Genomic DNA, 24,073 nt, shown 5'->3' with positions numbered 1-24,073 from the left:
ACCCCACTCTACATATAAGACTTCTTGAACACATTAGGCATACTCCTGACTTAGGGTCTTTGCACTGGTTGTTCTCTCTTCCTAGAATATATTTCTTCTGGATATCACACAAGTAACCTTTTTATCTTCAAGTCCAAGCTCAAAAGTCACCATTTCAATGATTTCTACTAGGGCAGCCTGCAACAGTCAGTATGCGCCATATTATACTGCAATAATAAACAGCCCTCAAAGTTCAGTGCGTTAACACAACACAAATTTACTTCTAGCTCGCACTATGTATCTACACAAGTCCACAGGGTAGTTCTTGCTCTTATAGTCACTTAAGGGGGCAGGCTAATGGCAGTTCCATTTTAACACATACTTGCACCATCACCACTCAGAGGAAAGATGAGCCCCCTGGTCTTATATAGGTAATTAAATGCTGTCACCCAGAAGAGACACATAGTACTCGTACTTATACTTCATTTGTTAAAGCAAGTCACATGGTCATGCTTAACTTCAAAAGATCAAGGAAAAAAAATCCTACCATGTGCCTGAAAGAATATATGGGAACAGCCTGTGTTTTTCTATCTATTGATACAATAAAGCTACATAACAAATTATTGAAATATCCTAATGGCATGCAACATTAATGTTTATTGCTTACACCTCTGGGGTCATTGGTTAGGTGTTTCTGCTGCTCTTGGCTGTGCCTGCCCACCTACATGGGGCCGGGGGGTGGGGGGTGGAGCTTGTATTGGGTTGAGCTAGTCTGCTCCATGTGTCTCTAATCCTCCAGCAGGTTAGATCATGCCTGTTCTTATGCAAGAGGCATAAGAGAGAGAAAGCAGAAACACACAAGGACCTAGGCTTAGAGCTAAGTTTAATACAGTGAAGCTTTCTCTTTCCTGATCCACCAACTCTGGAAAAACATTGTCAAGTTTTATGATAGTTAAACTGCATTTTGTAACTATGAAGTATTCCATGCTCTTTCTATATGTTGATTTAAATACTGAAAAGACCAAATTGCATTTACAATATTATGATAATATCAATTATTTCCATTAGATTGCATTTGACTGCAAGTGACAGAATATCTAGTTAAAAGTTTCTTAAACAGTGAAGGGTCTATTGTGCCCTAATAAGTAGACAATGTTAATTTTTAATTTAAAGAATGTTTAGGTTTTGGGTACAATTTTTCTATAATTTTCATGACTTTCCCCTCAGAGTTACCATATAACTATAGGAGTTTCAGGTGTCATGTTCTTACAAAACAACATAGAGTCAGAAAGGAGCCAGTCATTGCCTATGTTCCTTTTAAAGAGTGTGTAAATTTTTTGCTAGAAACCCTCCCAAGAAGATTTTGTCTCATATTTCATTGGGCCAGGGTTGCATCATTTTGTAACACATGCCAGTGCATAAGCTAATCACTTGGAAACAGAATAAAGTTTTCATGATTGCCTTAAACTTATTATTATTCACTCCCTGAGTTGGGCTGAAGCCCATAAAATGCACAGTAATACCTGAACATAATGTGGATATTGTTGGAAGGAATAAGGAAAGGAGCACTTGCTAAGGAGACAGAAAACGTTTATCTTTGTTACTCAACATACATACAAACACATTGTCCTATACAAGACTTCCAAACATGCCCACTCCTACAGAGATCATACTTAGCCACTTCTCAAAAGAGAAAACCCCAAGTCTCATCAGTTGCCCTACTAAGCTCTAAGTTTAGTATCTTTGGCGTTGTGCAGAAATCTCCACCATAACTAAATATGCTTTCTTGTGCTCCAGGAACCTGTGTTCAAAGACAAGTTGTTCACTGAAAATATATAGAACTTGTAGCAGTGGAGAAGGAATAGGGTAACTTTTGCTTTTAATATCTCATTGGAAGAAGGGGGATAGAGTAAAGCACACAAAATAATCATTGGTTTGTGTCCTGCAGTCTTGCTAACTTCTCTCTAGAGGGACTTCTCCAGCCTGTTGTCCTTCCTCTGCTGGCTCTGATTATTCCCTTCTGGAAAATCATGTGTGCTAATCATAACCTAAAGCAACATTTCAGATGGAGATTAAAGACTTCTAAAAACTATATTGATTTAGCATCCCACCTCCTCTTAGGTAAGTTTAAGGGTCTTGGTGTTTCCTTAAAAGATGAACAGTCACAGGCTGACATCACTTTGTTTAAAATTCTTTGGCAATACAACTTCCTTAATAACTGAAGGGACTTCCAATGTATCTGTTTCTAGGCAATTCCATACACTAATAAGCATGACCTTTGAGAATTCTTATCTCTTATCTACCTTTTGTTCATGATCCTTCCTCAAGACAGAGTGAAACAAAAGTCTTAGAAGGGAAGAGACCACCCACCCTCAATCTGATTCATGCTGCCAGGTTTTCCCCCTTTAATAAGCTGAGAATTCTTAGGAAAGCTTCTTAGGAGAGACTTATGGACCCACTTTTACCAATCTTATCTTTTGCTAAGTCTATTGTTTTCATATGTCTGCTTGTTCTACTTTATGTGGAAGTAGAACATAAAATATTGGCTTTCGTAGCAAGAAATCTAACTCCATTTTTAACGTTTTATTGCTGGCAGCTTTTAAGCCTCATGCCTCCCCCTTCCCCTTGTGCCCAACATCTGCACAAGCTGATAAGAAAGCTGGAGTGCTCCTTCCTTTAGTGCCAGTGGGAGATTCAAACAATGCAAACCCCTTTCCATGAACAAACCCTTACCCTGGCCCCAACCCCTAACCGCAATAACAACCCAGGCCAGATGCCTTTTCTTGCTCTCTCAATCCATTTTGGACCTGCTTGACAGGTCTGCCCTGCTGTCTCCCCAGAGACCTCAATTGTGTAAGTAATGAAAATTTTGTAAGTAATAAAATTTTTATGCCCTCTTGGTGTGTGTGTAGCATTCAAACCGAACTTTGGGTGGGGGTCCATCTGCCTCTGCAGATGATCATACAGCTTTTCTGATGATATTCTCCACCAACTTATATTGCAAGCCACAAACAGAAAAAAAATCTTTTAGCAAAGCCATATTTTCTTTCTGCTATGCTTTTAGTGTAGACTACGTTCAGTCTATGTTTGGCTTTTTTATTTTAAGACATTACTTAAAAGCTTTAAGAAATACTTTAACTTTTCCACCATTTTTTAACACTATAACTCCAGTAAATGGACTGAGTTCAAGATACATAAGTTCACAGTGTGATGAAATGTTTCTCTCTCACCTAACAAGAACCACCAACTGCCCAGCCTGTATAGCAAGGGCTCTCTCTGTCCTATACTTTAATGACTCCTCTCCTCAGCAAATACCACATCTTAGTATCTATTACATCCAGCAATCTACTTCTGGTAACAAATTCTGTATTAGTTAAGAGATCTTCCACTGCTGTTATAAAAGTGTTCAACAGAAAAATTAACCAAAGGGATTAATTGTCTCACACACAAAAAGTCAAAAGCTTCCAGAGTGGGCTAAATCAATGGCTTTAAAAATATTAGTGCTCTGAATTCGCTTTTAAAAACAATCTGGGGTGGGAACAGGTCTGACACAGAATAGCTATTTTATGAACAATCTATGTTGTTTGCATAGTAAGTCAGTGTGCATGTAATTATTGAGTATCTGTAATATCCCAGATGCCAGCCTAGCCATTAGGAGGAGAACAGTGAATAATACGCACCCTATTTTACCTTCAAGAGCTTACATTCTAGAATGGAAGGAATTCTTGCTTGCTAAAGACTGATTGCCTTTATAAAAAAAAAAAAAAAAGAAAGAAAGAAAATGTAATGCATGGAGCAATTTCTAAACTTGTCCTCAGAGAACATTCAAGCCATCAAAATAATGCTAAATCTCTTTTCTTACGCACTGAAGATCCTCAAATCAGGCTATATTTTAGTGTCTATGTATATGAATCTTGACTTTCTTATGGAGCCTTCCTCCCCCCACCCCCCTGGTAATTTTAACTGTCTATTTTTCCTTGTTAACAAAAGAGACATATGCCTTCACCTGATTATTTGAAACACCCATGTTTTATGTAACGAGCTTTATTTTTCTTCTTGAAGATGTTACAGGCCCTTGAAGTCGGGGACCTAAACCAAGTTCCTTCTGCCCAGTGCCGTTCACACCAACAGAATGAGGCAGAGCTCTGTAAAGCAGAACAGAAACTTTATTCTTTGACCCAGGACTGGAGAAGGGCGAGCTCATGCTCTCATGGCAACTTCTCCCCAGCTGGAAAGGAGAGTTCTCTGTTTATAGGCTGTGGTGTGGACCAATTACATTCTTTTCGTGAGATAGTTATTCTGTTGGGCTTGGCCCTTTTGGGCAGGGTCCTTTTTGCACACGACGCCCCGTTGCCATCTTGGGCTTTGCACTTGGCCGTCTTCATTTTGCAGCAGGGAACCCCTTTCAGCCCTATATCAAGCATAGCTCATGACATAGGTCAGGTATGAGAAACATTAGGGCCTTTTGGATGATAGCACGGTGACAGACATTCTATCCTCTTGTTTTAACTGGGACTCAATTATTTCTGTAGCTGCTGCAGGTTTCTTCCTGGAATTTCTTTTCAATTCACTTCTGGTTAGCGCCACTGTTTCTGTGAACCCACAGTGCTCCTTATTGCTTGATTCTCTTTTTTGTTTCGTTGGACTGTATCTTCAAGTAATTTTTCATAAAAAGTATGGGAAGACTACTTGGAAAACCCTTAATTAAAGGAAAATATCTTATTTTGACCTCTATAGAAGTGATATTTGGGCTATCCCCTGCAGCTACCATGTCACACAGGTAACGTGAAGCTCCTATCTGTATTGTATCTTCTATAAATTTAACAATGTTTCTGATTTGTCAAAAATATTTTGGTTTTTAAAAAGAACTTTTTTAAACTATTATTTATTGATTGATTTTAGAGAGAGAGGAAGGGAGGGAGAGAGAGAGGGGGAAACTTTGATTTGCTGTTCCACTTATTTATGCATTCATTGCTTGATTCTTGTATGTGCCCTGACCAGGGGTGGAACCCAAAATCTTGATGTATCAGGACAACGTTCTAACCAGCTGAGCTACACAGCCAGGGCCAAAACAACTTTCTTGTATTTAGCACAGTTATGGTTTGAGGAGTGGTATGGGTGGGAGAAAGAAAACAAACAAACCTATGCTTAGTTTCCCTTCTTCAATTTTCTAAGTTATTTTGAAAATTACACATTTAAGCTAAGCTTATTTACTGTTCTGCTATATTCCATTCTTACAATTTGACATCAGTTTAATAAATGTAAATGAAGAATTTGTTGATCTTGTAGGTAGTCTTGAATTTATTAATGAACTCTCAGGTTCAAATGGATTTTGAGGAGTCATGTGACTCACTTGCTTTCAGAACACTAAATTTAAAACATCCTTAAAAAAATGGCTATTATGTTATTCTCTTTAACTCTAGGGTGATAAATAATCCAAAATCCCATGTCTGTCTAGGAATTTAAGAATTTTACTCCCAGCCTTTCCTGAGGATATATATTTAGTGCTCATTTCTCAAAATTCTTCATTTAAATGTAATATTCTACCTTGCCCTCAAACTTGCTATACACATTAAACCACAAAAGTGTAATTTGTCTCACTTTTAGAAAAATTAGTAATTTTTAAAATATAACTGAGAAGCTAGACCTTTTTCTATACTGTTATAAAGGATGATTTTTCTATCATATATCATATATTTGGGCAATACAAATGTTTAAGTGCATTACTGACACTTTGGCCGCCAGTGTGAAACTCGCTCCAGATATCAGAGTTTGTTCCACAGAGGTAGCATTAATATCCTCTGCTGAGACAAGATGTTCCCATTATTTACCAAGATAACTAGGTCCCAGATTTTGCTGACAAGATCTTTTTCCAAATGTTAAGACCAAAAAGTTGGCAAAACTCAGGACAAGACGACAGCAGGGTTGAAGATCAGCTTCCTAAATGTTCACAACGTTGAGTTATTTCAATTCCTATCCTGATGGACATGTGTGATTCAAGGTGTACATGTGTGATCAGGGGTTAAGTAGTATGGTTTTCTTACATAAATGAAATTGTATTTTGTCACTGTAACAAAATCTGGAAAAATTATTCTTGACATTATATTTATATTTCTGCTTTGGCTTCACATTTGAAGTATGATTTTTTGAGGCTTTATTTACTATAAACTCTTTGGTCATTTGCATATGACTAAAGCCCCCAAATAGTGAATATATTACAAAAAAATTTGGATGAGAAATCTACCTTAACTTGCTGAGTTAAAATACTGACATGACATTACCAGAGAAGAGTGAACAGCTTAAAGTAAAAACTGATTCATATGAGGTTGTCTTCCAACAAATGTGGGTAAGATTTTTCCCTCAGTCTTTCATATTTTTAAAACAGTTATAAAGTCATTTGTTGTATAAGAAAACTCTCTATGTTAGAAGATTTAATTACCAAAAGATTAGGTGTTTCAGATTTGAGTTCTACTAACAAGCTGTGTAAGTTCACCTCTTCTGTAGTTTCTTATACTATAAAAAAATGAAGGGTTGAACTTGATAATATCAAGAGTCTATTCTAGCTCAAAAAACAAAATCTGATTTTAGAATTTTTGTTTTTCTGTAAAATTCCCAGTCAGATAAATGGAGAGCTAAGGTCAGCTAACATCAGTGGGATCATTGATTGCTTCTTAGCCCAAACACACTCTGAGTTCTAAACTAGGACTCTTGAGCACTATGGAATAGAAATATGGTTATGAGCTCATATGAATTGGTTATATGATGTTGACTATCTCAGAGAGAGGACACTTGATGATAAACTGGCATCATCAAAAAATGGCACCCTATGTGTGTGCATGTATGTGAGTGCAGGTGTGCTTGTGTGACTGAGTGTGCTGGTGGTTTTGGGAGGAAGATGAGAATATTGGTGTAGATGCGGTGAGAAAAAGTAGAGCTTTCCCCAAAGGAACCCTATTTTCAGGCTCTTTGGCAATGTTGATAGAATGTGACAGTTTGCTAAAAGGTCATGATTTGGTTCACACATACCAATTTTAGATTACTCTCTTCCTTCCTTCAAGGCAAAGACATAAGCAAGGTGCCCATTGATCTGTCACACTTCCCTGTGAAAATGTCTAAATTAATGAGCTGTTCAGGCTCAAAGAGACTTTAAAGTTGGCTAGCTTCGCATTTTAAGAATTTCTTTTCTTTTTTGAAAAAGACAACACACAGAGCAGATTATTCCATTCTCAATGAAATTGCTACAGATATTTCCAAGCTAAGAGGTTACAAGGAAAACAATTTCAATAAGTAAGTACCTATCAATAATCACATCAGCACATTTTTCAGTGTTATAAAATCTTAATATAAGAAAGCACTTCAGTGATTATCTTCTAGAACAAGGGCTGGCAAATTATAGCTAATGGGCCAAATCTGGCCCACCACCTGTTTTGTAAATAAAGTTTTATTGGAACACAGCCATACTCATTTATCTTTGTACTGTCTATGTTTGCTTACCTGCTACAGTGGAAGAATTGAGTAGTTGTGACAGAGACCATATGGCTCACAGAGTCAAAAAAAAATGTACTATCTGGCCTTTTATGGAAAAAAATTTACTAACTTCTGATCTAGACCAGTGGTTTTCTATTAGTGCTATTGTTGTTGTTGTTGTTTTAATCCTTACTCAAGGATATTTTTTCCATTGCTTTTCAGAGAGAGTGGAAGGGGGAGAGAGAGAGAGAAACATCAATGTGAGAGAGACACAGACATCCTATCCAAGGCTGGAGATCAAGCCTACAACAACCAAGGTACATGCCCTTGGCTGGACTCGAACCCAGGACCCTTCAGTTTGAGGGCCAACACTCTAACCACTGGACAAAACTGGCTAAGGCTGTTTGTTTTGTTTTTTAACTGTGAGTGGCTGTGGAACATTTTTCAAAATGGAAGTATTAAAACTATTGTTTTTCTTGATGATAATTTTTTTTGTGTGTAATACTGGTCGCAGATACTGTTTACTCAACCTTCTTTCCTAACCAAACACCGATTTTGCAACTAGAATTCTCAGTACCATTTAGGTGCTGCCAGGTAGATGTGCTGATGCAGGTTTTTAAACATGGGACGTTTTTGTAGCACAGTTCAAAGTTCATTCTTTGGCTAGAAATTGAGGCAATGAAGACAGCAGCTTTCTTCTCTATGGACTATGTCTCTGACAACACATTCTTCAACATTATAGTTCTAATAGTGGCCTTATAATTCCCTCCATCTAGGAGCTGAGATAGCAGGGCTCCTGATAAGCAAGATTTAGTATTCTGGGTTATTACAGAGGCCCTGTCCTAAAATTGTTCCTTTAGCCCTTTAAAGGACTCTAAGTACGTATCTGAATAAAAATTTTTTGTGTTTAAAATACCTTAAGTGCCTTTTATTTTCTTTGCAAAACACAGCCATTGTATCTTTTTTTTTTTTTAAATATATCTTTATTGATTTCACTGAGAGGAATGGAGAGGGAGAGAGAGAGATAGAAACATCAATGATGAGAGAGTCATTGATCGAACCCGCAACCCGGGCATGTGCCCTGATTGGGAATCGAACCCCGATCCCCTGGATCCTAGGTCGACGCTCAACCGCTGAGCCACGCCTGGCCGGGCAGCCATAGTATCTTGATTGCACTCTGAATTCTCACGTATATGAGTCTGGTTTGAAATCCTCTCTCTTTCATTCATCCAAAGTCTTCTTCAGCTCCATTAGAGTAGTTTTATTTGAGTTCTCTATTCAGTAGGACATGAACCCTCTCATTATACTTTGGGGGGAGGGGGCAAGGCAATCTTGAACATTAATTCTTGGAAATAAATTTTTTTCCACATTGAATAATAGCTAATTTTATTATTATAATCACCTGGAGGAATAAGTTGGCTAAATATGACCATGTCCACTTTTTTCAATTAGAGTTTACATTCAATATTATTTTGTATTAGTTTCAGGTCTACAGGATAGTGGTTAGATAATCATATACTTTACAAGCTTTCCCTCTGATATTCTGGTGCCCACCTGGCACCACACATAGTTATAACAATATTATTGACTATGTTCCCTATGCCATACTTATATCCCCATGACTATTTTGTAACAATTAATTTGTACTTTTTAATCTCTTCCTCTTTATCACCCAGCCTTCCAACCTCCCACTCTTCTGGCAATGATTGGTCTCTTCTCTGTATTTATGAATCTGTTTCTATTTTGTTTGTTCATTTGTATTGTTCTATAGATTTCATATATAAGTGAAGTCATATGGTATTTGTCTTTCTCTGAGTTACTTATTTCACTTAGCATAATACTCTCCAGGTCCATCCATGCTGTCATAATAGGTAAGAATTCCTTCTTTTTTATGGCTGAGTAGTTAGTATTCCATTGTGTGAATGACCACAGCTTTTATACCTGCTCATCTACTGATGGGCACTTAGGCTGCTTCCAAATCTTGGCTATTGTAAATAACACTGCTATAAACATAGGGGGCCATATATTCTTTTGAGGCAGTTTCATTTTTAATTTTTTGAGGAAACTCTATACTGTTTTCCACAGTGGCTGCACCAATCTGCCTTTCAACCAACAGTGTATGAGGGTTCCCTTTTCTCCACAGCCTAGCCAACACTTGTTGTTTGTTGAATTATTGATGATAGTCATTCTGACAGGCTTGAGGTGATATTTCATTGTGGTTTCAATCTGCATTTCCTTGATGATTAGTGACATTGAGCATCCTTTTACATGTCTATTGGCCATCTGTGTGTCCTCTTTGGAGAAGTGTCTATTCAGTTCCTTTGCCCATTTTTAAACTGGATTGTTTGGCTTTTTAGTGTAGAGTTGTGAGTTCTTTATACATTTTGGATATTAATTTTTGCAAGTAAATTTTAGAAACAATTATTCAACTCTCCCTGCATCTGTCCACCACAAAAATAGTTAAGATTCTAGTTAGAATTGCATTACATTTATAAATTATTAGGGAGATCAACTAACATCTTTATACCATTAGGTCTTCCTATTGATAAATGTGGTTTGCCTCAGTTTCTTTAAGCCTCTTCTTTAGGAGAGCAAAAGAAAGAAAAAACACAGATTTCACAAATGATTATAGTTGTGCTTTTAAGATGGGCACTGAAACAAAAATGTAACATTATAATGATAGGAAGAATTCCGGAAGGTTTCAAATGAAATTTTTTATTAATCAAATAGTATCTATGTACATTTGAAAAACAGTAATAAATACAGGTAAAAAGCACACAATTTTTGGATCTAAAGATATTGGGGACACATGAATTTGAACATCCCTTGAAATAATTCCAAGGATTTCCAAAGTTATCTACCCACTGGGTTGGGAAGCATCAATTTAGACCCACCGTCCCCTGACAGTGACAGTATTTTGGACAGTATTCCTGGTCAATGGCTATAGAGTCTAAACTTACAGTATGGAGAATCCACTTCTTGGCTGGGTACTTATTTCATTCATGGAAAGATCTAATGGAAAATAATTTCTTCTTCATGTGTAGTCAAGTATATCTGTGGCCCTGTTCCCTGGAGCTAAAGTGAGTAAATCTTATTGTCTAGAGCATTTTGGTCCTTCAAACATCTGACACTGAATATCAATTATCAAATATGAAATATCTGATATTTCCCCACTTCAGTTTTCTGTTGTTAGTGCCTTCAATTTCATTCTACAGCTTATTTCCAAACCCTTCACGATGCTAGTTACCCTTCTGCAGAAATACCTAAGTTTCTCAGAATCCCACTTAATGAGAACAATTCAGCAGGCATTAACCCCAACACGCCTGATGTGTTCCAATAATTGAAGGGCATATTTTAACTCATGTTGCACTTTTGGTTTATGATGCACATTTTATCACCTGGGTTTTTGCTTTTTCCTACCTTAAGTCTAAAGTCAGATACCTCTAAATCTGAACATTATAAGTAAAAATAAAAGAAAGAAAAGGAAAAAAAAGCTTTTTCTTTGGAAATAATTTCAGATATATAAGAATAATAATACCAAGAATGCCCACACACCCAGATTCACTGTTGTTAACATTTTACTACATCTTCTCTTTTAATCTGTCTCTGTCTCTCTTCCATAATACCATTTCTAAATACTTCGGTGCTCAAATTGTACTAGATTTGGCCAGTGAGAGCACTTTAGGGTGGCTCTTGCATCCTTCTGTCATAGTCCCATCACTTTTTGAGCACTCCCTGACTTTCTGGCAGAAAAAGATGTTCCAGGCTCACCCCCACTATGTCAGCCCTGGAGTCTGCCACTTCCCCAAAGAGCCCTAGTCTCTTTTAGTGGGGAATTAAATCTATACTTTATAATCAGCTGATATTTTAAGAGCTTGAAGCTATCATAGAGATCATATGCCAGCTAGTTCTTCAGATGGATGAGGAACTTTAACCCAGAGATTTCCAGTGAACTGCTCAACTGCTATTTGGAAAAAGAGCCAGGACCAAAGTCTCGTCTTCTAACTCCTGACTTTGCATTCTTTCTATTTTATAGCCTTTCAGCCTTTTATAGCACTCAACAATTACATGTGTTAAGTTTCATTTTGTTGATTTTGTCCCATTATTTCAACATCCTGAGATGTTTATTTATCAACCACTATCTTTATTGGATGCACAATCCTCATTTAAATGCTTTAAAAGTAAGTTTTTAAACTTAGATTGGATCTATTTCTAACTTCAGGGGAGATTTCTTGGGCTGAGCTATAAATCTTTGAATAATGAGGTTTTTAATGAAACTAGGGCTAACACATCATTAACTGTGAATAGAGAATGGTACTCCTATAATCACTAATTTTGGGAGCTTAATGGAAAAATACAGAATATTGAAACTGTTTTCTTATTATTACTTAATTTGTCAAAACCCCATTGTTTATGCCACATTTTAAATGAGGTGGAATAGTTTTTAAAGATGCTGCAGAGATCATCACAAAAGCACTGGGAAGCCAACTATACTGAAGGGGGATTGGGGGAAGAAGCACAGGAGGGAATTACTAAGCTTGATGTGAATTTGGGCTCCTGCAGAACACATCAGCTTAGCTCATCGCCAACAGTCCACGGGGGGATTTAATGTGAGAGTTAAAATGGGATCGAGATAGGTGTGTTGACAGTTCTGTACCTATAACATCCATCCATCTCAAGGCACCATCTGTTACATCTTCAGTCTTTTTATGAGTATCAGCAATCGAGGTAATTAAGCAAATGAGCAGCTAAAATTGAAGTTCCCAGAATGGAGAAAAAGTTAGCAGAGACATGACAATGGGGTGTCTTTGTAGGAGCAGAGGCTGAACACCTGGAGCCACCTCTAGGCTGAGGCAGAGCCAGGGAGGGATGGGCTGGAGAGTGGGAACCAGGAGAGCCTATGGCTTCCTAGTGGCTTACGGTTTCAGGAGCCGCTGATGGTAAAGGGGAAATGCCTCTGGTTTCCTTATGAAGGAGAAAGAAGAAGGCACAGATAACCTTGGACACACTCCGAAAGGAAAAGAGGCCAGTTTGGTGCATCAGTGGCACAACAGTGATGTTGCCATTCTCAACCCCCCTAAAATCAGTGCTCATTTTAATGAAGAAACCTCCAGTCTGCATCGTCAACTGGGGAGGCAGCAAGGGGCCTGACTAGGACCTGGGACACAGAGTATCTAGAGCAGCCCCATTAAGAGGAAGGTGGAGTTGCTGAGGCTCCTAGAGCTGAGTTAGCCACAGAGAGGAGCCCAGGCAGCCTCCGGGCACAGGGAGCCTCCGGGCACAGGGAGCCTCCGGGCACAGGGAGCCTCCGGGCACAGGGAGCCTCCGGGCACAGGGAGCCTCCGGGCACAGGGAGCCATGCCTGCACGGGCCCGAGGGCTGGACGGTGGAGAGGAACGAAAGCCATTTCCACAGAGGCAACAGGGTTCCTTTATTTCCAGACTTCGATCTTTTCTGCTTTTTGCCATATTGTTTTCCTTGTGTCCCAACCTCTTGAGCTTTCTTAACTTTCACACCTTTTTTCTCTGATCCATTCCTCTTTCCCCAGCCCCACCCCAGAGGCCTGTAGGGAATTCAAACCCCCACCCCGCCGGGCACCCCAGGCTCTAATCAGACACCCATCTTCTCTCTGGCCAGGAGGATCACAAGGAGCTTTTCCTTGGAGCGCTGTCGGCCTTGCCACTCCTCCAGCTCTGGCCTCAGAATGAATTTCCAGCACATGGGATCCTGCCTTATTTTTCTCACCAGGCTTCTGCCAATAACTAGCTTCCCACGTTTTCTGCCCCAGCCTGTGTCTGTGCTGTGCTTCCTTCTCAGAACCCTTCCTTCTCGGGGAATGAAGCCACACCACCCCCTGACAGGCCTTCCCGACTTGGGCCACTGCTGTGCTTGGACTTCTGCCTATTTCCATCCACCGGACCCTCCCTCCAAAGGTTCCAGCCGCAGGCCGAGAGCTGGCCTGACGCGCCCCTGTTGGTGACGGCCTGCGCTGGCCGCCTGGGGCGTTCTTCACAGCTCGCTCGTCCAGTCCCCTCTTCCCCCGGCTGGGTCCCCTGGGCTTCGGCACTGCTGGAAGCCTTTCCTTCCCCGAGTCATGGATGTGACGGGAGCTTGTATCTGAGAAACAGGTTAAAGGTGCCAGCTGAGTGTAAATGCATTGCAAGTGGTGTTCTCATAATACAGACATTTTCAAAGGAGCTAATGTTCTGGCTGAGACAGGGTAGCATCAAAACTGGCCCAAATTCACGAGCTCTTAAAATAGTTTCAATTAGTTTCAGTTCCCTGAACAGACTTGGAGGCACAATAATAAGCTCAACAATGTTTTCACACCGACCCAGCTAATAGATGTCAGGCTGTTTGCTCTTGGTGCCTTATTGATTAAGGTGAGCAAGGGAAACGGCTGAGAATCTGTGTGAAAGTGTAATTTAGTCAGCTAAGGAGGAACGCTCCTTGGTGAGAGGTGTTTAGTTTAAGGAAGGAAAATGCTACCTCTAAACACGCAGATCAGAATTTTTAAACAGCCCAATCCACCCCTTAGGACCAGGCAACCTCTTTGTGCTGTTTCTTTTTGTCTAAGACAATCTCATGATCAAGATGGAGGCTGTGTGGACCACCCCTTCCTTCCAGAGTGCAACCAAGTAACCAAGGGAGAGTGAGAAAAGGGCCTCGGGTCACGGCACACGCAGATCTGCTGCAGAACAAGTGCTGGGACCACAGTCTAAGGAAGGCCCTAGTACCACCTTGGGTCCAGAGTCTCCCACAGGCAGAGAAGAGAAGCTCACTCTGTCAATCACCACATTTTAGGCCAACAGTTTATGGACAAGTCTGGAGCCTCCAAGAAGCAGATGCCCAGATGAGATAAAACGTGCAAGAAACTTATCATGAAAAACATCTGTGAGAGAAAATGAGGCGGGATCCACGAGAGGCTGGGAGGGTCATCAGACCACAGTGCATATCTGATTCAAGCGAAAGAAAGGGTAGAAGGAAGGGGGGTCTGGTAGAAGCATCCTCGACTGCAGTGCAGTTCCAAGGAAAGTTCAGGAAGGCCGCTGGGCTGAAAGTGTTTGTCAGAGGGAGGCTACATTCCGAAGGAATTCCTGCGGCACTCATCGGGGAGCAGCCCGTGGGAAGGTGGCCTCGGCACAGATGCAGCAAAGGACTTCAGAGCAGCAGCTGGGCCCATCAGCTAAGTGTGCTCTCTGAAGCCAGAGACCTGGGAGGCCAGCCCACACTTCCATCACACAGAGTGACTAACCCTGGCTCTCACAAGGAGTATCAGGAGGTTTACATTAACATTAACAACAACAAATAACAACAAACCTCAGGCAAAGAAATAATAAATCATTTAGAAAGGGAAAAAAGATATGGTAATAAGAAGTTACCCTTTAATCAACACTTGCCAAGCGCCAGACACTCTATATCCTCGCTGCCAATCCTTACAACAACCTTGAAAAGTCATTTCACCAATGAGGGCACATGTTTAAAGGGGTTAAGTGACGTGCCTAAGGCCACACAGCCAGCATGTTGAATAGTCAAGATTGATTCCATACCTTTGAGTTCCAAAGCTATGTCTTTCTACTCTGTCACACTGAGCAGGGAAAGAAAAGACAACAATTATGTCAGAATACAGGCTGAGAAAGTTGCTACAATGAGCACAAAACTTAATGCCTAACATTCTGGCAGCCAAAGAAAAGGGAAAGAGGCTGCATTAGAATAACTCTCACTGACTTTTAAAAGAAGCCCATGAGAAGGTAACTTAAGAAGGTAAACATTTGCTTCCCCTTGAATTCTGAAAGAAATTTGGTGACTCAAATCTGAAAATAAAGACTATTAAAATACTCTTGAAAAAGAAGATAGGTAATGGAACAATATGTGATTGCAATAACTTTAACTAGTCAGGGTTCAGGACATTTAGTAGTGACCTGCCCTCAAGATGGTCAGGTAGAAGGAATTTAGACTCCACTTCTTTCCATGTGTGTGCAGTAAAGGTTTAACTCAGCAGACTGGGGGGTGGGAGGTGTGCAAACTTTGCACATTCCAAAGAAAAGACTGGTTCTTGACTGGCTCCTGGGAGATCACCCCTGAGCAGTTAAAATATGCTGCCTAATAGCAGTCTTTGTATACTTGGGGACTTAGGCCATAACAGGTAGTTTATGTTCACCATGTGATTCACGGTGAGTGCTTTTTTGTGTTCCTGAAGTCCTGTATCAGTTTGGTTTCTGAGGAAGGCTGCAGACAGAGTAGGCAAGGTCAATCAAGTGGGTGATCCATGCCTATGTGATTAATCCCAATAAAAACTCTGGATACTAAGGCTGGGTGAGCTTTCCTGGTTAATAATACTTCAGACATGTTGTCACATATCAGTTCTAAGAAAATTGAGTGCTGTCTCTGTGACGCCCCTGGGAGAAGACAGCTGGAAGTGCTGTGCCTGGTCTCCTCCAGAACCCACCCTATGAGCCTTTCTCCTTTGCTGATTTTAATCTGTATCCTTTTGCTATAATAAATCGTAACTGAGTATAGCAGCTTTTCTGGGTCCTATGAGACTTTCCAGTAAATCATCAATCAGAGAATAGTCTTGGGGACCCTTGACACAATGTCTTCACTCTTTCTACTTCTTCCTTTAATCAACTTCAACTGGCCTTCCCCCCGCCCCCCCGTTTATAATTTCCCTTCCTTCCCCATTCCCCCCACCCGCCTGCATTACCTGGAGGAGGCACACAGTAACATCTCGTGGTTGGGCGTTTGCTAAAATGATAGAGTGAGGTGCACAGTATTTCTAATTCTTTCTAATCTTAGCTCTCCAATCACTTAACAAACGACATAAAACCCCCTAAAGAGCGAAAGGCTAGTGGGATTTTTCCCACTGCTCAAATGAGAAAACTGAGACTCAGGCGTGACAGCTTATCTGTGCCTTCAGAGCTGATCTAGGGGCCATGCTTACAGGTGACAGAACTGGCCTTATTGGTTATTGCTTTGGGTTCCAACTCCTTGGCTCTTGTTAATCACCTGATTTAATCATGGCTATATTGAGAAAAATGACTTTGAAAACAAGCCGACTCCAGTGCTTTCTGCTTCCCCCCGCTCCCCCAGGGACACGTTTTCAGTCAGGTGTTACCTCCACCAATTTCATTAGCATTGAGTTATAAGGATAAAAATATCCCGCCCCTGTCACTGACAAGTTACCTTCTGCACTGAACTTCCCGAGTCGTCTTTTCTCCGGTAATTTTGTCGGTGACACGTTTGTTGTTGTCAGCAAGGCAAAGCCAGCACAACTGATTCAGGGTGACCTGGGCTCTGTTCCGCTCTGAGCGTCAGTAAAATTGCCAGGTCTGCTTTGATTTCAGAATTTGTATTGTAGGTAATGATGATATATGAGCTCATGGAACAGATTTGATTCTCAGCTGTAAGAATGGTTCTGGCAGCTAACGAGGGGGAAAAATCATTTTGATCTACAGCATAGATACGCTCCTTCTGAAATGTGTGTCATCAGTGGGACACTCGGATGAGTACAAGATGCCATGTCTACTGTGACCGTTGGCCCATATTAACTAAAGTGTGAAAGCCACAGTGAAGCCAAAGAAGTGGGGGAGGGTGGGTTCTGTAGTCGGGTGGGGAGAAAACCAATTGGGGGAACGAAATTTCAAGTCAGCTGAATTCCATTCATGCTGTTATGCCCAGCAGCTAGTGTCACGCTGAGGACACAATCAGGTTCAAGCAAATGATTACCACCCTTGCACCATAGCAATCTGCAAAGACAATTACAGCCCAGGAAGGCAGCTTCTGCAAGGCAATCAGGATCTGACAGGGGCCAACTGACAAAGCCCCCAATCGAGACTGTCAGGCGCTAGTGGTAATTAAAAACGCCAGACAGCACTGGGGAGCTTCGTGCCCCGGGGAGCTCCCTCCCTGCCCTGGCTACGGCTGAGCAGAGCAGATTCTCCTGCTGGTTTGAACTGTCCTAAATAAAAAATTATTATGGTAAAATATACATAACATAAAACTTATCATTTTAACCATTTTTAAGAGTGAAATTTAGCAGCATCAAGAATATTCACATTTTGTATAACCTACCACCCATCTCGACAAGTTTTTCATCATCCCAAATAAACTCTGTATCCGTTACAGAGTAACTCCATCTGCTCTCCCTCCGCCTCTGGGAAAAACTCTTCTGTCTCGAAGAATTTGTTTATTCTAGACCCTCACTTAAATGGAATTATACAATGTGTCCTTTTGTGTCTGACATTTCAATTAGTGTTATGTTTTCAAGGTTGCTCCATATTGGAGCATGTATCAGAATTTTATTCCCTTTAAAGTGTTAATAATATTTTACTGCATGTATAGGCCACGTTCTGTTTATTCAAATTGGACATTTGGGTTGTGGTGCTTTGTCTGTTGCGAGTAATGGTGCTATGAGCATGGGTGTGCAAATGTTTATATTCAATTCCCTGCTTTCAATTCTTTTGCAAATATCCCCATGGGTGTGCAAATGTTTATATTCAATTCCCTGCTTTCAATTCTTTTGCAAATATCCCCAGAAGTGGAATTGTGGGATCATATGATAATTCTATGCTTAAATTTTTGAGGAACTACCGTATAAATAAGAATTTTAAAGTGTAGAAAACCTCATAGGTGTTTTAGAGAAGCCCTTTTGTGGCAGGTTTAGCAACGTTCATGTATTCATGGAGAAAACTACTGCAGGAAGAAGCCATGTTGCTGCTCACACAGTAATCCTGCATCTATAACACAATCCTCATTTGTCAAACATTTATACAGCACCATTCATGAGCACACAGTGGGTGGTGCTGGGGACACAGCAGTGAACAAGACAGGAGCTCTCCTTGCCAAGGAGAGGAAGCCGAGGGGCGTTCACTGCTGCTCGTTCCTACTAGAGCTCAGTGCTGGACATTTTTAGCACAGCCTAATTTAATTCTCACATGGGCAGTACTATTATCCCATTTTTTAGATGAGACAACTATGAAGTTCAAAGAGCCTTAACACCCCAGTACCTAACAGATGACATTTTCATCTCCTTGTTGGTATTAAGAGAGTCCAACAGGCAGCCAGGGAGGCGGAGGCATCGTGCCATCACTCAGGGCATGAAAACCAGGTTCTCCTGACTTCATCTCAAATCATGGTTCTACGATTTACTAGGCCTCTCCATTTATCAGAGGAAATGTGAAAGCATACCATGGGCTTAAATTTTCAGCCACAATTCATTTCTAGCAATGGGTAAACTTGGAAATGTTTAAGAAGAAAAAAATGGAATTACAAGCTCTTTTTTTATTAAACCATAAATTCTTCAAAGATAGGTACATCAAATACCTAATTTTATGCACCACATACAGCAGGAGCTCAATACCCAACTTGATAAGTATTTATTGAGCAATTATTTTATGTTCCACACTGAAGTGTAAGCTCCATTCTTTTGATTTTAAGGAGCAGGCAGTTTGGTCCATGCAGCAATAAGAGCAAACTATACATTATTATACACATTAAGATGGTAATTTACATAATATTCATGCAAATATCTGGATCCAACAGGAATGAAAATCGATGTGTTTGTTGAGGGCTTACCATGTGCCATGCACTGAGTGACATAAACTTCTTTGCATACTTAACCTGCTCTGGCCCTTTCACCACCCACCAAGGCAGGGAGGAGTTGCTTTTCCAATGAGAATATAAAACATAAGTAGGTTAAGCAATTGCCCATGTCACACACACAGCAAATGGTTGAGGTGGATTCTTTCTCAAGGTGCCTGGCTCTAATGCCTGTGGTCTTCACTCTAAATTTGGGGCTTTTTAGGTTCATTTTTCATGAACTTCCCAAGCATAAGGCAGGACAAAAATCATAGCAGGGACGGGAGCAAATGTGGAGAAAAGTGGGGTCTGGCATCCCTGCTACCAGGCTTTCCACAATAACATAATTACAAACACAGAAAGGCCAGGTTCCAAGCAGCCAGACCCCCAAACTCAAGGATTAGTTTCATGCTCTATAGGAAATAGCACAGCAGCAACCACTGACTTTGAAAGAGGAGAAGTTGTTGCTGGAGAGGACCTTTTCTCCCATAATCTTCCTGTCGGCTGTGGGCAGCCCAAGCTGGGGGAGAACCCTGGACTGGAGACCTGATGGGTCAGGGCTCAGGGACTCATGAGGATATCCATGACTTCATTTGAACATTTTGGTAACAGACTCTTGCGTGGCTGAGCTTTATAATTAAAATAGGCTGAAGAACCCAAAACTCCATGGCTTATGCTACTGTTGGAGTTGGAGCAAGTGGAGCAAGATGTGAAGAAGCTAATGGAGAAGACTTCAAACTCAAGTGACTTGATTTGAATTCCGGGTCTTTTCTAGCTAGTGTAGCCGGGGTGTGCATGCAGCTTCTCTAAGCTTCAGTCTCCTCATCCATAGAATGAGGAGACTGACAGTGGCTTCACGGACCTGCAACTCGATTCGGTGCGATTGTTTGTACATGGAGGTTATCATCATCATCATCATCATCATAATTATTAATGAAGTTTGTCAAGGAAGGAAGAAATAATTATTAGAATGAGTCTCCTGATGCAAGTGGAGGGGCTGTCCTGGGACATGAGGAAAGGCACCTCTTCCTCTCAGATTTGATGCCATTAGATACTGGCCTAGGCAAACCTAAGAAATTTACCCAAGGAGGAAGGAAAGGGCAAGCTTGCTGCCTCTTGGCTTGAAGAAAATTGTAAGATCATTTTCTGTTTGGCTTTCCTAATGTTTCCCTTAGTTGATATTAAGCATAGTTTTCATGTCCAAAGCCTTTATCATATAACAGAGGCTGAGACCCGGAAGAGTCAGTGGTGGGGAGGATCATCCCAACATGGAATATGTATGTCCAAAGTCAAGAATCTGCTTCCACATAGTGTGACATGGGAGGATATGCATATGTGTGGGTCTGTGTTGTCACTTAATGTCAAGTGCCGTGCTTCTGAAGAGGCAACACAAAATCCTAACTCAAAAGCAGGTCGAGGCAGTGCAGCTAATGGGAGGAGGCAGCTATTCTGCAGATTGACTCCATCTCCTGTAGCAACTACATATAGTTGGAACTTGGAATAACACAATGTGCCTATAGCCAGAGTTAGACCTGCCCCAAGGAAGAACCTTCTAGAGGATTTTACTTTGTGCATTGAATCAGTCAGGATTCTTCAGAGAAACAGGAAAAATCAATAGGAGATTTTACATTCATAAATATATGTATACGTGTGTGTGTGTATCTTACATGTATGCGCACACGTATGTATATCAATATATAGGATATGTGCATGTATGTATCTGTGTATGTGTGTATATATTTATGTTTATACACACATACATGAATATATATACACATATTTATATTCTGTTGGTTTTGCTTCGCTGGAGAACTCTGACTACACTAGCTAGAAATGACCTAGAATTAAAATTCATGGCTCAGAGAGAGAGAGATTTATTTTAAGGAATTAGCTCATGTGATTGTGGGGACTGACAGGTTCAAAATTTGTAGAACAGGCCAGCAGACTGGAAACTAGGGCAGGTGTTGATGTTGCAATCTTGAGGCAAATTTGACTCTTCAGAAAACCTCAGTTTTTACTCTTAAGACCTTCAACTGATTGAATTAGATCAACCAAAATCATTGAGGGTAGTTCCCTTTACTTAAAGTCAACTGATTGTAGACGCTAACCACATTTTTGTAACCACATCTACAAAATATCCTCACAGCAACACCTAGATTAGACCGTAACACACATGAAGATGACTTATAAAGAGGAGTGCTTCTTAGTCATCTACACCATGATGGCGGGAACTTTCACTGAGCTGAACATCAGTAGAGCCGGGCTTTGCGCTACCTCCCTAGGTAGCCTGGAAGTATATCCTTTATACTCTGAGTCTCGGTTTCCTCAGGTGGGGCATAATAATAACTTTTTGTGAGGTTTGAGGAGATAAGTCATGTAAAAATAATTTTAAACATCATACTTTAATACTAATATTAATGCATTCTTATTATGTTCAAGCATTATGTCAGCTTGTTTACATAAATTATATTATTTAATTATCAAAAGAAACCTATGAAGTTTGTTTTTTATAGATGAGGAAACTAAAACTCAGAGAGGTGAAGTAACTCGGGCAAGTTCCCACAGCAAGTAAATAGCACCTAGGATTCAAACTGAGCTATGTCTGACTCTAAAACCCATGATTCAACTTCTTTACTACATTCAAATATATCAAAATTTATTATGCATTCATATGCATTATACAGCTGGAGACAGATGAACTATATGACGAAATTCACTTTTTAAAGATCACCTATAGTGCATTATAAAAGGCATCGAAGAGTTCTGATTTGATATACAGCATCAGGGGAAACCAAATGCTCAACAACATTAATGCATATATGCCCAGAGACTAATAGAAAAAAAATCTACTCTAGTTAGTCTCTTAGTTTTCGTGTGTTTTTTTCAGTGCTTATTCTGCATCTAAGCAGTTTCCCTGTCATTGAGTCCTACCCTTACCTCCTTATACTCAGTTCTTCAGGAAACATAAAATGTGAACAGATAACTTCAATACAAATTATTATTCTGAAGCCACTGAGAAAGTGTTACAAAGTATTACAGATATGGAGGGATGCAATAGGAAGTAAGATATAAAGAAAACAATTAAATTATCCTCCACTTGCTCCCATAAAATCTCAGCTTTTATTAAATATGCATAATAGAAATATTTATTGGTTCTTTGGAAATTTTTAATTGCTACAAAACTCTTAGCAGCCTACCCCTTCCTGCTCTCTTACGTTGCTAGAAATAATTGACATATTTCAAATACTACCTACCATAGTAAAAATATCTTAACACTATTTGCTTTTTGCTAGTATCAGATAGGAATTAGTTCCTTGAATGGTTTTTTTGTTGGTTTTGTTTCTGCATAAATGGGAAATGTTTTCTTTTTTTTAATAGGGTTAGTCTTTATTGTTGAAAGTATTACAGATGTCCCCTTCTTCCACCCCACCCCCGTTGGCCCCTTTTACCCTTCTCCTGCCCCCACCCCAGGCCTTCCCTACACTATCATCTGTCCATGGGATATGCATATAAGTTCTTTGATTAATCTCTTTTCACCTTCCCCCACTTCCCTCTGAGATACTTCAGTCAGCATGTTTCAATGTCTCCAGATCTGTTTTGTTTATCAGTTTATTTTGTTCATTAGATTCTACATGTAAGTGAGATCATGTGGTACTTGTCTTTCTCTGATGGCTAATTTCGCTTATCACAATACTCTCCGGGTCCATCCATGCTGTGCCAAAGGACAAGAGATCCCTCTTTCTCACAGCCTCATAGTATTCCATGGTGTAAATGTCCCACAGCTTTTTTATCCACTCTTCTACTAATGGCATTTGGGCTATTTCCAGATCTTAGCTATTGTAAATTGTGCTGCTATGAACATACATTCTTTCTGATTGTTGTTTTGGGTTTCTTAAAATATGTTCCTAGAAGTGGGATCACTGGGTCAAATGGCAGTTTCATTTTTAATTTTTTGAGGAAACTCCATACAGCTTTCCATAGTGGTTGCACCAGTCTGCATTCCCACCAGCAGTGTACTAGGGTTCCCCTTTCTCCACATCCTCACCAGCACATGTAGTTCATTGACTTGTTGATGGTAGCCATTCTGACAGGTGTGAGGTGATACCTCATTGTGGTTTTAATTTGCATCTCTCTGATGATTAGTAATGTTGAGCATTTTTTCACATGTGTCTTGGCCATCTGTATGTCCTCTTTGAAGTGTTTATTCAGGTCCTTTGCCCATTTTTTAATTGGACTTTTTGTCTTTCTTTTGTTAAGTTGCATGAGTTCCTCATATATTTTGGAAATTAACCTTTTATCAGGCGTATCATTGGCAAATATGTTCTCCCATACAGTGGGCTCCCTTTTCATTTTGTTGATGGTTTCTTTTGCTGTGCAGAAGATTTTTCTTTTGATGTAGTCCCATTGGTTTATTTTCTTTGTTTCTCCTGCCCTAGAAGATGTATTGGGAAACATATTACTAAAAGAATGCCTGATATTTTGCTGCCTATGTTTTCTTCTAGGATTTTTATGGTATCACAACTTACATTTAAGTCTTTTATCCATTTTGAATTTATTCTTGTGTATGGTGTAAGTTGGTGGTCTAGTTTCATTTTTTTTTTTTTTTTTTTTGCATGTACCTGTCCAATTTTCCCAACACCATTTATTGAAGAAACTGTCTTTACTCCATTGTATGCTCTTGCCTCTTTTGTCAAATATTAATTGAGCATAATGGCTTTGGTCAATTTCTGGTTTCTCTGTTCTGTTCCATTGATCAATATACCTTCTTGTGCCAGTACCAGGCTGTTTGATCACAGTGGCTTTGTAGACTAACCTGATATTTGGTATTGTGATCCCACCAACTTTGTTCTTCCTTCTCAAGATTGCTGCCGCTATTCAGGGTCTTTTTTGGTTCTATAAAAAATTTTGGAGTATTTGTTCTAGATCTATAAAATGTGCTGTTGGTGCTTTAAAAGGAATTGTGTTGAATCTATAGATTGCTTTGGACATTTTATGGACATTGTATGGACATTTCAATAATGTTGATTCTACCAATCCATGAGCATGGATT

Source organism: Miniopterus schreibersii (genome assembly GCF_964146895.1).
Source record: "Miniopterus schreibersii genome assembly, chromosome: 2".
NCBI classification, from domain to species: Eukaryota; Metazoa; Chordata; class Mammalia; order Chiroptera; family Miniopteridae; genus Miniopterus; species Miniopterus schreibersii.
Note: the sequence above shows the minus strand (reverse complement) of the source record.